Source organism: Protomyctophum parallelum (genome assembly GCF_964188405.1).
Source record: "Protomyctophum parallelum genome assembly, chromosome: 23".
Taxonomy (NCBI): domain Eukaryota; kingdom Metazoa; phylum Chordata; class Actinopteri; order Myctophiformes; family Myctophidae; genus Protomyctophum; species Protomyctophum parallelum.
Window position 1 is genome coordinate 12,449,650 of NC_139715.1, and position 12,522 is coordinate 12,462,171.

The window sequence follows — 12,522 nt, forward strand, 5'->3', positions numbered from 1 at the left end:
TCTGTCCGATATGCGAGTCTATTTCTCTCTCTCTCTCTCTCTCTCTCTCTCTCTCTTTGTGTTTGTGTGAGAAAGACAGACTGAGAACAAAGTCCGTCCCGAGGGCCAAATGTGGCAAAGGGTACAGATTCAATATGGCTTCCTTCCTAAAATGCATTATTTATGGCATGTGAAATTCATACATTGATGTTCCTGACCAAGGACGATTGTACCTTGTGTCTCACCCTCAATATGTGAAAGAAAGCCTCTATTGTTTAGTTTATAACCCATGGTGAAAAGGTCACAAGGTTACATCTTTTGTTACACTGTAAATATAATGAAGCATGTGAAAAGAAAGGTTTTGTTATTGTTCACATCACAGATGAGTGGCTTACGCACACTGCCTGCCAGCAACATACTATTGGTATTGCCGTTCCAGTTAATGTCCCGATAGGGACTAGCCTGGCTCCAGCCCTGAATCGCTAGCCACGCTAATTAAGAAAATATGTTCTGGCGATTCAGGTCTGGTGACTCTCCCTGGCTACGACCGCGTCAGTCTTGGTCGAAAATCTGTTCACAACAGCTCTGATTGGCCATCAGCCCCCTCACTCGACAGCGTCAGACAACAAACATGGCTTCCCCCACTGCGGTGACTCACAACCGTATCAATTATTATTAAATCGACGTATGATGAATAGTTAATTTACAGAAATGGGAGGTTTTATAAACATCATTATCCGACATTTTACCGCTTTTGTTTGCATGCTAGTAGCGCTCTTTGGCTGTTTGTTTCGTTAGCAAACAGGTTAGCCATAGCCTCATGATTGACGTCATCTGCTTCCCTACTATTCTTATTGGTTGATATGAACCAATCACCGAAGACTGCCACTTTGACAACGCCAATCCCGTAAACTGCTGCCGTGGGGGAGGCTTTCAGTCTGAATAATGAACTAATAAATAAATGAAAATTCAGACTGAGTGTCAGGCTAGATGGGGACAGGATCGTAACTCATATCCCCTCTACAGTCAACATGTGCTGTTGCAGTCATTTTCCGGCTTTACCAAGGGCACGGATTTTTAGCCTTTTTTTTACGACAATATATCTCAATTTAAATTAAACATTAAAGACTATTTTCACCCCCATGCCAGGTGCTCTCCCTGCACTGTCGGCCTCCTTATGCTCTCTCTCTGCATTACTTTGAATAGTGATTGACGTGGGCGGTGATGATGTTGGTTGGTACCAGTGTTGTTTTTGTCAGCAAATTTGACTAATTTAGTTTTAGTCACATTTTTGTCACCCGGAATGTTTTAGCGTTTGTCTAATTTTAGTCAACTAAATGTCACCATTTAGTCGACTAAATCTACAGTTGATTTAGTCGACTAAAATGTATTTTGGCGGGCGTAAAAGAAGAGGAATTGCAATCAGTGAAAACATGTTTTTTTTCAGAGGAAAAGCTTCTTCGTCAATGCAAAGCCGTTTTGAAGTTACACAAAGGCTTTGTCGTGACATTTTGGCTGCTTGCTTGCAAACAATATAATTTAGATTGCAAGATGAAGCATTCAAGCATGGATAGCAGCACCTTCAGAATGTTTCCACTCAAGAATTTGATGAGGTCCATGCACTGCAAGCAACCGGCCTGTCTGTGTGCATATTGCTGCTCCCTCGGATATAATTATGTTTAATAAGCATCAGATCAGGTGTGAATTTTCTCTATTTAGACATTATAGCCATAGGCCCTCATTTATCAATTGAGTGTAAAATCTGCCACAGATTCGAGTGCAGGTTTCCTAGTACACCCACGTCGCCACGGCATTTATAAAGTGATCGCAAACAGCTGATCCTTCCTTAATTTCGTTCCTACATTAATAAATGTGACGGCTGAAATCTATCTGGCACGCCCTATGAAATCAAGCCTCGCCCTCGTTTTTGCGACATGCAATACTGCAATACGACCAAACAACGCATGGTAACCTATAGTTACACAATGGAAAAAGCAAATAAAAAAGTTTCCCCTTGCTGCCCGCCTCACCCCCCCCCCACCCCCCCCCTCATATACACACACACACACACAGGCGCACGCACGCACACGCTGGTGTGTTATTGTATCTTAAATATATAAAGAACGAACACCTGCATGAATTAAATAAAGGCCTACCCTGTCTGTTTCTCCTCTCACCTCGCTTGCCTTTCTGGTTAGTAAACCACAGCATGCAAGCCGCCTTTGTTTTAAATGGTCCCCCAAACTGTCCACACTTCACACCTAACGTCTGGGGATGCGCCCCCCCCCGCCATGCTAATTTGCCCAGTCAATCATTTGATCCACGCTACGCGCCTACTGTGTGTTGTTATTTGTAGGCTACTGTTGTAGCCTAAATTATTAAAGTCTTCATTAATTTAATATATACAACAAAATATATTAGTGAACGAAAACCTGAACCCATGTGAACCATATGAATTAAATAACAATTAAATAGGCGCGCACACACGCTGCTGTTTTAGGTGCATCTCCTCCCTCCTGTCCTGTCTGTCTCTACACCGTGACAATGCACGTTTACGATAATCTATTTAGATTGCCCCGCGAGTCGCTGCAGTGGCTGTCAACTGTCAATTATATGAATGTGCTACCTAAACCAGCTTCATGTACATGGCACTGGCACTGTTGGGTGCGGTCCCCTCGACTCCCCTGCACTTGCGCTGGCTGGCACACCGGCACGGCACATTTGGCATTTGACGACGGACATTTGACGACGGACAGCGTACGTCAGCTCCCGTGACTTTTTGTCCTACTCAAGTTCAATTTCAAGCTTTGGCGGAAATGGTAACTGCCGAAAATGTCGGTCATTTCGGCATGCAGCCGTGCACCCATATTTTGGCGTACGCACGGTTGATAAATGAGGGCCATAGTGTATATGTGGTACTCTTAGTCCAAAAAAACCCAACATAATTCTAACTCAAACTCAAAATAATCTCACAGGCCAGAAATAATTTCCGAGGGGCCGGTTTTGGCGACCCCTGCTGTAGAGGGACTCTTAACTTTTATTTTATTTTGCCAAGTCCGTGCATATCCGTACCCCCCGCCTATGGGACGTTATATGCCAGCTATGGATATATCCGTAAGCCACCCCCCCTCCCCCTTTACACGATATATGAAGAAGTTGGGCTACTAACTGGTAGCCTAACTGCGGTTACTAGGCAACCCTGCCACCCCTAGCACCAGGGTCTTTGCACACGGCCCCCATTTGCATATATCGTATTTACATATTCAGTTTTCGTCTCGTTGAGATAAAGACCACCTCAGTTGGAGGCCTGCTCAAGAGACTGCAGGAGAGTCTGAGCGTATTCCAATGATTGATTGACTGATCACACACACACACACACACACACACACACACACACACACACACACACACACGCACACGCACACGCACACGCGTGCACATGAACTCGATCACCTCCATCGCCTGGCGGAGATAGCGCTCTGTTTGTCTCAATGGAGCTGTTGTATAACAGCGATATCGCACCTGTTATGCCACTGTTTCTGTATTCTCTGCATGGCTGCCACCAGCCACCCTGTAATCCTTGTTTGCTTTGCCTCCTCCAAACATGTACAATTTCACAAGAGACATGGCTCTGTATTAGGGCATTAACCAAACGTGATTTTTGATAGTCGACTCGACTACCATCAAAATCGATTTATAGTTGATTAGTCGGCGGTAAAATATGATATTTTTTCCATCCAATCAAGCATTAAAACATTGTGTTCTGAAACAGCCAGCGAGTGAAGGATTAACTGCAAAACAGATTCGGTGAATGCAGGCCGAGTGGAATAGTAAGAGAGTGGCGACACACTTTGATCTCACCGCAAAGCGGGTACCTATGGGCTATAGTTCCAAACATTGGAACTATCCCATTGAGATAGAATGAGCACTTCTGCATTCCATTGTTACAGTGGGTTTCAACGCGAGTGTCGCCACTCTCTTACGCGTTGTGAGCTTGTAGATCTGCTATTTTTGATGCGCAAGACCTTCCTACGGAGCAGCATAGCATGTTACGTTGTTCACAATGTTTGTTCTTCAGTTGGAGAATGACTGGAGCGGGGAGGAGGAGGAATCAACGATGCGATGTTTTTCATACAACCCTAAATGTTCAACAACAAGTTACAACCACAGTTCCTTTGGTTTTTAGAAGGAGCTACAAGCTAGGAGGAGGTTATGATTACATACTAGGTTTGCTAGCTAGCAGGCTAGTTGCAGGCTATGAATCAGATGATCAACTACTTAAATCCATCGCGACTATTATAACTATGATCGTGCGGCATAGCTGTTTGTTTTTAATAATGCCACACGCGGCACGCCTGCAGTTTTGTTGGATAAGCATGAAGAAACATGAAATCACGGCAAGAGCTACTTTAGTTTGACTGTCACCAAACTGGATAATATTGAGTGAGGAGGAACTCCTGCTATACTTTACTGTACCGGACGACACGACGACACGTCTCCAATCTAACTTGTTGAACAAACTACAGTAATAAACTCACCAATAGTAAAAGTATTTACACACTGTAGTTGTCCCCATTGAGCTTATGAGCCTATGAGGCATATTGCATATAAGTGCTATATGCATATACTATGAGTTCAGATGTCTAATGGCTACAGGGTAAGTGCTATCCCTGAAGCGACATGTAGAGCTCTGGATACTTCTATATCTCCTGCCTGATGGGAGGAGATTGAAGAGGTGATGTGCAGGATGGGAGTTGTCTGCAATGATTTTATTTGCCTTCCTAATTATTCTGGTGGAATAGAGTGAGTAAAGTGTAAGTGTTCTTTATGCGCGACGTACTACTCTTTCCAGCTTTAATTTGTCTTGAGAGGTTGTGTGACCAAACCAGACAAGCATGGAGAAGGTTAGAACACTTTCAATAGTGGCCCTATAGAAGTGAGTCATGGCTGCTTGGCTGACTTTGAACTTCTTAAGCTGCCGCAAGCTTCCTGAGAAACGCTGGTGTGATTTACCTATTATGAGACTGGTGTTAAGATCCCATGATAAGGATTCATGGATGGTGGTCCCTAGGAACCGGAAGGAGGGAACACTTTCTACCTCTTCCCCATTGATGAATACAATACAATATAATTTGGGGAGCTACTTATAATACACATCTTCACAAACTCCACATTTTGCAAAAAAGATTCTGCGGGATTGCCACATACAGTGTGCTCATTCTGCCCCTCTTTTTAAACAACTCAATATTTTACCAATCTTTAATTTTAAATACATACCAAACCTGCAACTTTATTTTCAAAGTATTGTTCCAACCAGTTTCATTTCCTTTGCCATGTAAATACTTTTTCCAGTTCAACAGTGATGTGCACCACTTCAATACGAGACAGTCAAATCATTTACATCTCCCAAAGTTCTGTACTGGTCTGTGTCAGTTCTCCATCAGATACAGGGGGGCCCAGCTATGGAACACCTATACAGCAATCTCATCAAATTCTACTTCATTAAAACATTTCAAACATACTGTAAGTTTAGGACCCACTTTTTTTTTTTTTTTAAGATATTTTTTTTGCGGCTTACGCCTTTTATTGATTTTTGAAGGGACAGACAGTAGGCTGACAGGAAACGGGAGAGAGATGGGGGGATGACATGCAGTAAAGGCCGTGTCGGGTCCGGGAGTCGAACCCGCGGCACACTGCGACTGGATTACCAGTCCGGTGCCCAGACCGTTACGCTACGGCCTGGGCCGTTTAGGACCCACTTAATTGACCAGATCACCTAATTATATTTCTTTGTATCATCTATTCTTTTCTCTAATCATGTAAATAACCAAAAATTCTAATCATGTTCTTGTTGTGTTTTTGTTTTGTTTATGTTTTATATACTGCAATCATGTTTTCTGGATATTCTATATCTCATGGACAATGTTTCATTTTAATTTCGAACGAAGTGAGCACTAACTATGAGACCCTGCAGATCATGTCTGTGTGTCTGTCTGTCTGTCTGTCTGTCTGTCTGTCTGTCTGTCTGTCTGTCTGTCTGTCTGTCTGTCCCGCTGTGACACCACCCGCCCGCCACCAGAGGGCGCAGCTGTAGCACACACACACACACACACACACACACACAGTAATTGTTGTTATTGCAATTTACGAGCTGCGTTCGCTTCCCGCGTTTGCGCGTCTTACTTGTCTATATAGGTAGAGGCCTCGTATAAGCCCCTTGGGCTTTTTTGCCTCAGCCTAGCACCTTACCCTTCTCATATTTATATGTTCACTGTGTTGTTTTTATACTGTGCTGAATAAATAAATACAATAAATAAATACAAATAAAAAATAAAATAAAATAAATAATAATAAATAAATGTTTAGAATCAAGTTGTAACTCTCACACCATCTCACCAGCTGTTCTGCGGTAGTCGGTTTCAACCTCGTTGGTAATAAGACCTACTAAAGATGTGTCATCAGCAAACTTATACATCATAACTGTACTAAAGTGAGATTGACAGAAATGAGTGTATAATGAGTAGAGAAGTGGAGAAAGGACGCACCCCTGGGGGGCCCCAGTGTTTAGGAGCCTCGACAGCGAGACGAGATCACCTATTTTGACCACCTGTTTCCTGCCACATAGAAAATTAAAGATCCATTTACATAGATGTGTGCTGACGCCTAGCTCCTGTAGGGTTGAAATCAGCTTCCCAGGCACTATTGTATTAAATGCGGAGCTGAAGTCAACAAAAAGTACACGAGCATAGGTGGATCTGGATTCTAGGTGTTGGGTAATAGTGTGCAGACAGAGGGATACTGTATCATCTACACTCCTATTTGCTCTGTAGGCAAATTGGTGGGGGTCTAGTGCTATGCTGGACAGGTGTTTACAGACCAGTCGCTCAAAGACTTTCATAATGACAGATGTTAGGGCAACAGGCCTATAGTCATTAAGACAGGTGATATTATTTTTCTTTGGGACAGGAATGATAACCGCAGATTTAAAGCAAGCAGGCACAGTACAGAGTTCAAGTGACCAGTTGAAAATGGAAGTGAGGATACGTGCAAGTTGGTCAGCACAGTGCTTTAGTGTGGCAGACGACACGCCATCAGGCCCTGCCGCCTTTCTAGGGTTTTGCTGACGGAGCAACAGTCTGACATCATGGTTCATATTATGGTGGGTGGAGAATCACCCTGCTCTCTTGGAAAAGAGGGGGACTGATGGTTTTCACTATCGAACCGACAATAAAAATCATTAAGCCTCCCAGGAAGGGAGGGGTCCCTGTCTGGGACATGGTGTTTGGTTTTATAGTCAGTGATGTCCTGCAAACCCTGCCATACACCTTTGATGTCATTTGCTTGCAGTTTGTTTTCAAGCTTCACTTTGTAGGAGGCCTTAGACTTAGAGACAGCACGCTGAAATTCATATTTCAGTCTCTTATAATTCCCCATATCTCCACGTTTATAAGCAGCATGTTTCTCCCTACAAAGCGATCTCACTTCATTATTGAACCAGGGCTTGCTGTTGTTAAAAACCGTAATGGTCCTTGTGGGAATACAAACACTCTCACAGAAGTGAATGTAAGATGTAACAGTGTCAGTGTACGTGTCAATATCCTGACCGTCAATCCAGAGGTTAGTCCATTCTGTGGACTCCAAACAGTCCTGTAATGTCGCTATGGCTTGTGGAGACCATTTCCTACATAGTTTGACAGTTGGTTTTGCCACCTTTAGTTTCTGGCGATACTTAGGGACTAGGAGAATGGTGTTGTGGTCGGACTCACGAGAGGAGCTCTAGCCACTGCATGATATGCGTCTGGGATGGTCGAGTAGCACTGGTCCAGTGTTCTCTCCAACCTGGGATGCTCTTCAAAGCAAAGCCAAGTGCAGTAAAGTGCAACACTCGCCCAGACGGTATACTATCTCACTCTAGTGTTGCTGACGAACCTCGTATCTCCCAGTGGTAGAAAAAAGTGCTCTTTTTACTCTTGATGTTTTAAACAATATGTTATACTTTTGTTGTTATACTTGTTATACAGATCTACAAGCTCATAGAGCGGCACCGAGTGCCGCGCTATGAGCTTGTAGGTCTGCTAATTTTTTTTTATCGTAAAAATGTGGCAGAAATCTTTGAATATATTCTTTCTGAGCGAACGTTTTTAACTCAAATCTTTGCTTCTGGGGGGTCCCTGGAACAACATATTTTCATATGGAGGTCGGCGGTCAATTTCATATGTTTTTGTGGGTCCTTGACATGAAAGTGTTTGAGAACGACTGACATACTGTCATGGTGCAGACCATAGGTGAATCCCAATTGGGATTCACCTCATGTCTCCCTGTTTAGCCACTCCCACTCTCCATTCCCTCTCTCAGTCATTGTCACACACCTGTTTCCACCCCCTCTTCAGCCCTACACAGTGCCATGTCCATTCCACACCTGTGAACACTCCTGCAATTACCCGTCCCTATAAGACTGGACTCATTCCACAAACACACTGTCAGGTCATACTTTCTTTGTCCCTGTGTTGTACCCTGAAGTTCCTGGTTCTTTGGTTTATGCTTCGTGAAAGGTTTGCTTTTTGGACTTTATGTTTTACTTCCTTGTGCTCAGTAGAGTTTTTGGCTTTCCTGAGTTTCCTGAGCGTACAGCTACAAGTTACAACTCCTTTGTTTGTTAGCTTTACTACATGCTTAAATAAATCATTTAATTAGAAAATTCCTGCTCTCTGTCCTGCATTTGGGTCCTACCCCCCTTGGCTCACTGTGACACATACGTAGAAACATGTGTTTTTCAGAAAACTGTCAGGATTAGAAGACATTTGTAGAATCGAACTTAGGTCTAAATGGATCAAGTAAAAGTATCAATACTGCAATGTAGAAACACTCTGTCACAACTAAAGCAACCAAAGTTTACTTGAGTGAAACAGTATTGGCATCAAAATGTACTTAAATTACCAAAAGTAAAAGTACTCATTATGCATAATGTCCCCTTTCACAAGTTATCATAAAATGTAGGCCTATAAAAATATATATATTTAGAGTATGTATTTATATATGTACAAGCTCACAAATCATCGCAAGCTTGTAAGTTTAAATTGAGCTGAAGTGGCTAATGTAGTAGGCCTATGTTTTGTAATAATAATCAAAATATACAAAGTAACTATAGTAACTAAATTATAGTAATTAAATTATTGTACATTGTAAATACTCCAGTTAATAAGGGGTTCCCGTACACTCGTACAGTATGGGTTAAGACCTGAGGCCGATACTACAAATACCGTATACGTATATTAGCAGTTCTCACACTTTAAAGATTTATTTTTAATAGCCAACGCTAACATCTAAAATGGCAACAAAGGGGGCACGTCGGTGGCACAGTTGGTAGTGCTCTCGCCTCACAGCTAGAAGGTCCTGGGTTCGATTCCTGCTCGGGACGCTGTGTGTTTCCTCCTCTGCGTCATCAGTGCCCATACCCGCGTCGGGGTTGGTGAAAGGGCCTTTCTGTGTGGAGTTTGCATGTTCTCCCTGTGTCCCCTAGGGTAGGTACCCTCACAAAAAACATGCAGTGATCCTGTTCTCTAAAGTTTAGAGAACAGGATCACTGCATGTTTTAGAGTTTAGAGTCTAAACTGCCTCCCCCTGGCCAACCGGGCGCCTGATGGAGGGGAAAGGAACTGGTTGGAATAACGTGTTCCTTCCACGCACTACGTCCAACCAGGGAAGGGTGTGTAGAGCCCAGGATCACATTATATAATTGACACAGGTCAAACATTTTGGGATAAAAATAATTAAAAAAAAAGAAAATGACGACAAATGCTTACCCGGTTTGAATGGATTATGTAATAAAACAAAAAAGAAAGACAAAGGAGAACAAAAAAAGAGATGGACTCTCTCTCTATCTCCATCTTTATCTATGCACCCACGCATGTACCCACCCAGCCAGCCAGCCAACCGATCAATTTATTTTCTTTTTGTTCATAACAAAAATACACTCCACCATTCCAGGCACATTTGGATTTGATTTGCATCTGTGCTCATCCGCACGTCTGGAAAGTGAACAAGGAATGACAGATAGCTTATTTGGAGCGCTTTCTGCCTCTCCGAATCCTCACCAACCCCCTCCCTCCCTGCCTCCCTCCCTCCCTGCCTGTCTTTCTTTGCCAGTGTTCGGCTTCTGGAGTTCACATATAATTGATATGTGCGGATAAGAGCAGTGTGCCGAGGCGGCTCAGTCAGTGAGCATCATGAACTCGAGACATGTCTGCAGTCCCAACATTGGGTTACTCTCTCTCTTTCTCTCGTGTGTGTGTGTGCGTGTGCGTGTGTGTGTGCGCGCTTCATTGGCTGGAAGTATCCAGTATGATTGAAGTATTAGTGTCATTGAACCAGTTCATACCCCCCACATCCCTCCCAATGCAAAAGTGATGAGGCTGGATTAGGTGAGAAGTGATTTGTTCTGCACTCCGGGCCAAGCTAATTAATTACAGTCAGATTTGGCTCGGCTGTTTGACATCCGTTGCATTTAATTTGCAGGCATTTACTTTCCTTTTATGGAGAGTAAATGTTTGGGCCTCAACTATAAATAAATGTCTGTTTTGTCGGGGGGTGACAGGCTGCAACTATATATAGTTTGTCCCGTCGTAAATGTTAATTTAGGCCATAGTTTATGTTCCATCAAAGAGCAGGACGAAGCATTCATCAAGTAGATTGGAGAGCTCAGCTCAGTGGCCTTGTGGTTAGTGTGTCGGCCCTGAGGAGATCAGGGTTCGGTCCTCTGCAAAACTGGGACCCAGTCCTGCTTGGCACTCGGCATCAAGGGTCCCTGCAACATACTAGCGTCATGTCCAGGGGATGTAGGCCTACCTGTACATCTGGGGAACATGGAAACAGACTTGTTTCATTAAGTAAGGACAAATTAAACTCAAGATTTGGTTATATCATTAGTATTCAGAGAACTTACAAAACATTGTTTTTGTAGTTGAGAGGAGCAGAGAAGGACTTTTAGTCTTAAAGGAGAATCCCATGCTAGAAGGCTTTCTTACCTTTAATTTAAGTTGTTATGTCCCCACCAAAGAGGTCCAGGTGTTTTTTTGTGCAAAAACTCCTTATTGGCTATTTCCCCTACCATAAGCCCTAAATGAATTGCATTGAATTGAATGGGGCTATGGGGTGTTGTGCTAATTCGCTTATTTCCATCGAAATAAGTAGTAAAGTGTGCCGCTTGGGATATTATTTACATTATGAAGAGAGGATATATACAAAAAATATATATATTGAGTGATGGAAATGAGCAAACTAGCACAACACCCCATAGATCCATTCAATTCATTGCAATTCATTTAGGGCTTATGGTAGGGGAAATGGCCAATAAGGAGCTTTTGCACAAAATAACACCTGGACCTCTTTGGTAGGGATGTAACAACTACAAATAAAGGTAAGAAAGCCTTCTAGCATGGAATTATCCTTTAACAAGCAGTGTGCAGTGATGGCCTGAAACTGTAATTCTCGACAGAAAACAAGTTGGGTTGATCAAGTAAATAGAAAGAATAGAATAGTGATTAGAATATGAAGTTGTAATGGTAACACAGGTTTCCTTATAGTTGATACTAGTGAATGATAGTTATTCTTTCTCCTGTTATTGTATTGTATACAAGTATTGGTTATGTAGGCCTAATTGGAACTGACAGACACTTTTAGTTATTTTTGCATCACCATGAGCAGAATGTTGCATTGCCTCGGTTTAAATATCAGCATGCATTCTGAGCGGTCCAGCGGTTTGCCAGATAACCTACACAGACTTTCTTCTCCTTGCCTCCAAGAATCAAATCAAATATATTGCGAGGTGAGAGTGCCAGAGAAGGGATAACGACCTCGCCAAGCTGTGTTTATGACTTCTTGGTCTTGGGTTCAAAGTCTCCCAACCAAGGTAATAATTATGTGCATGGCATATCAAGCTAGATCATCTCACCGTGGGTCTCTTGGGGTCCTTGTTTTCACGTCGATAGCCTTGAATAAACTGACTTTTGCTGAACTTTCTTCCCGCTTTCCCGAATCCACGAGGGAATTACGCGCGCACGGCACGCGGGGTAGTTAATTTCAGTCGGATATATCAGACGCCACGCTTCATTGTTTCGCGTATAATAGCCGTGCATAATGGGGGGGGCTGCTTCAGTGCCTTGTCTTGTAGGCTTATCCGCCAAACAAGACACAGAAGGAAGCAACGGAGACAGAGATGCCTCTTGGGGATTCGAGAGTATACTTGATCTCTGGCAGACGTAACAACGCCACACTCTGCTGGCGTTGTGTGTGTGTGTGTGTGTGTGTGTGTGTGTGTGTGTGTCACACATGGAGGCTTGAATGGCTGTGAGGTAAATGGGGTGTTGGCTGCCGAAATTATTTTGATCGCAATGCCAAATGTCTGTCGCTCACTCTTGACGAGAGGCCTCTCCAATTATCGGCGATGTGCCCTAAATATTGTGGTTGGTCAGTGTGTGAGACATTTGATTTGATTTCAAATCCATAAGTGCGCGTGTGCGCACGCCGTGTGTGTGTGTGAAGCCC

The 12,522-nt window shown here is 43.2% G+C and overlaps 1 protein-coding gene across 1 annotated transcript in view; it reads left to right on the plus strand.

Annotated features, from left to right (window-relative positions):
- Positions 1 to 12,522, plus strand: part of LOC310854444 (gamma-aminobutyric acid receptor subunit gamma-3-like) — a gene marked incomplete at its 3' end in the record, with an annotated part of 159,740 nt that overhangs the window by 82,433 nt on the left and 64,785 nt on the right. The gene's annotated exons all lie outside the window — the stretch shown is intronic.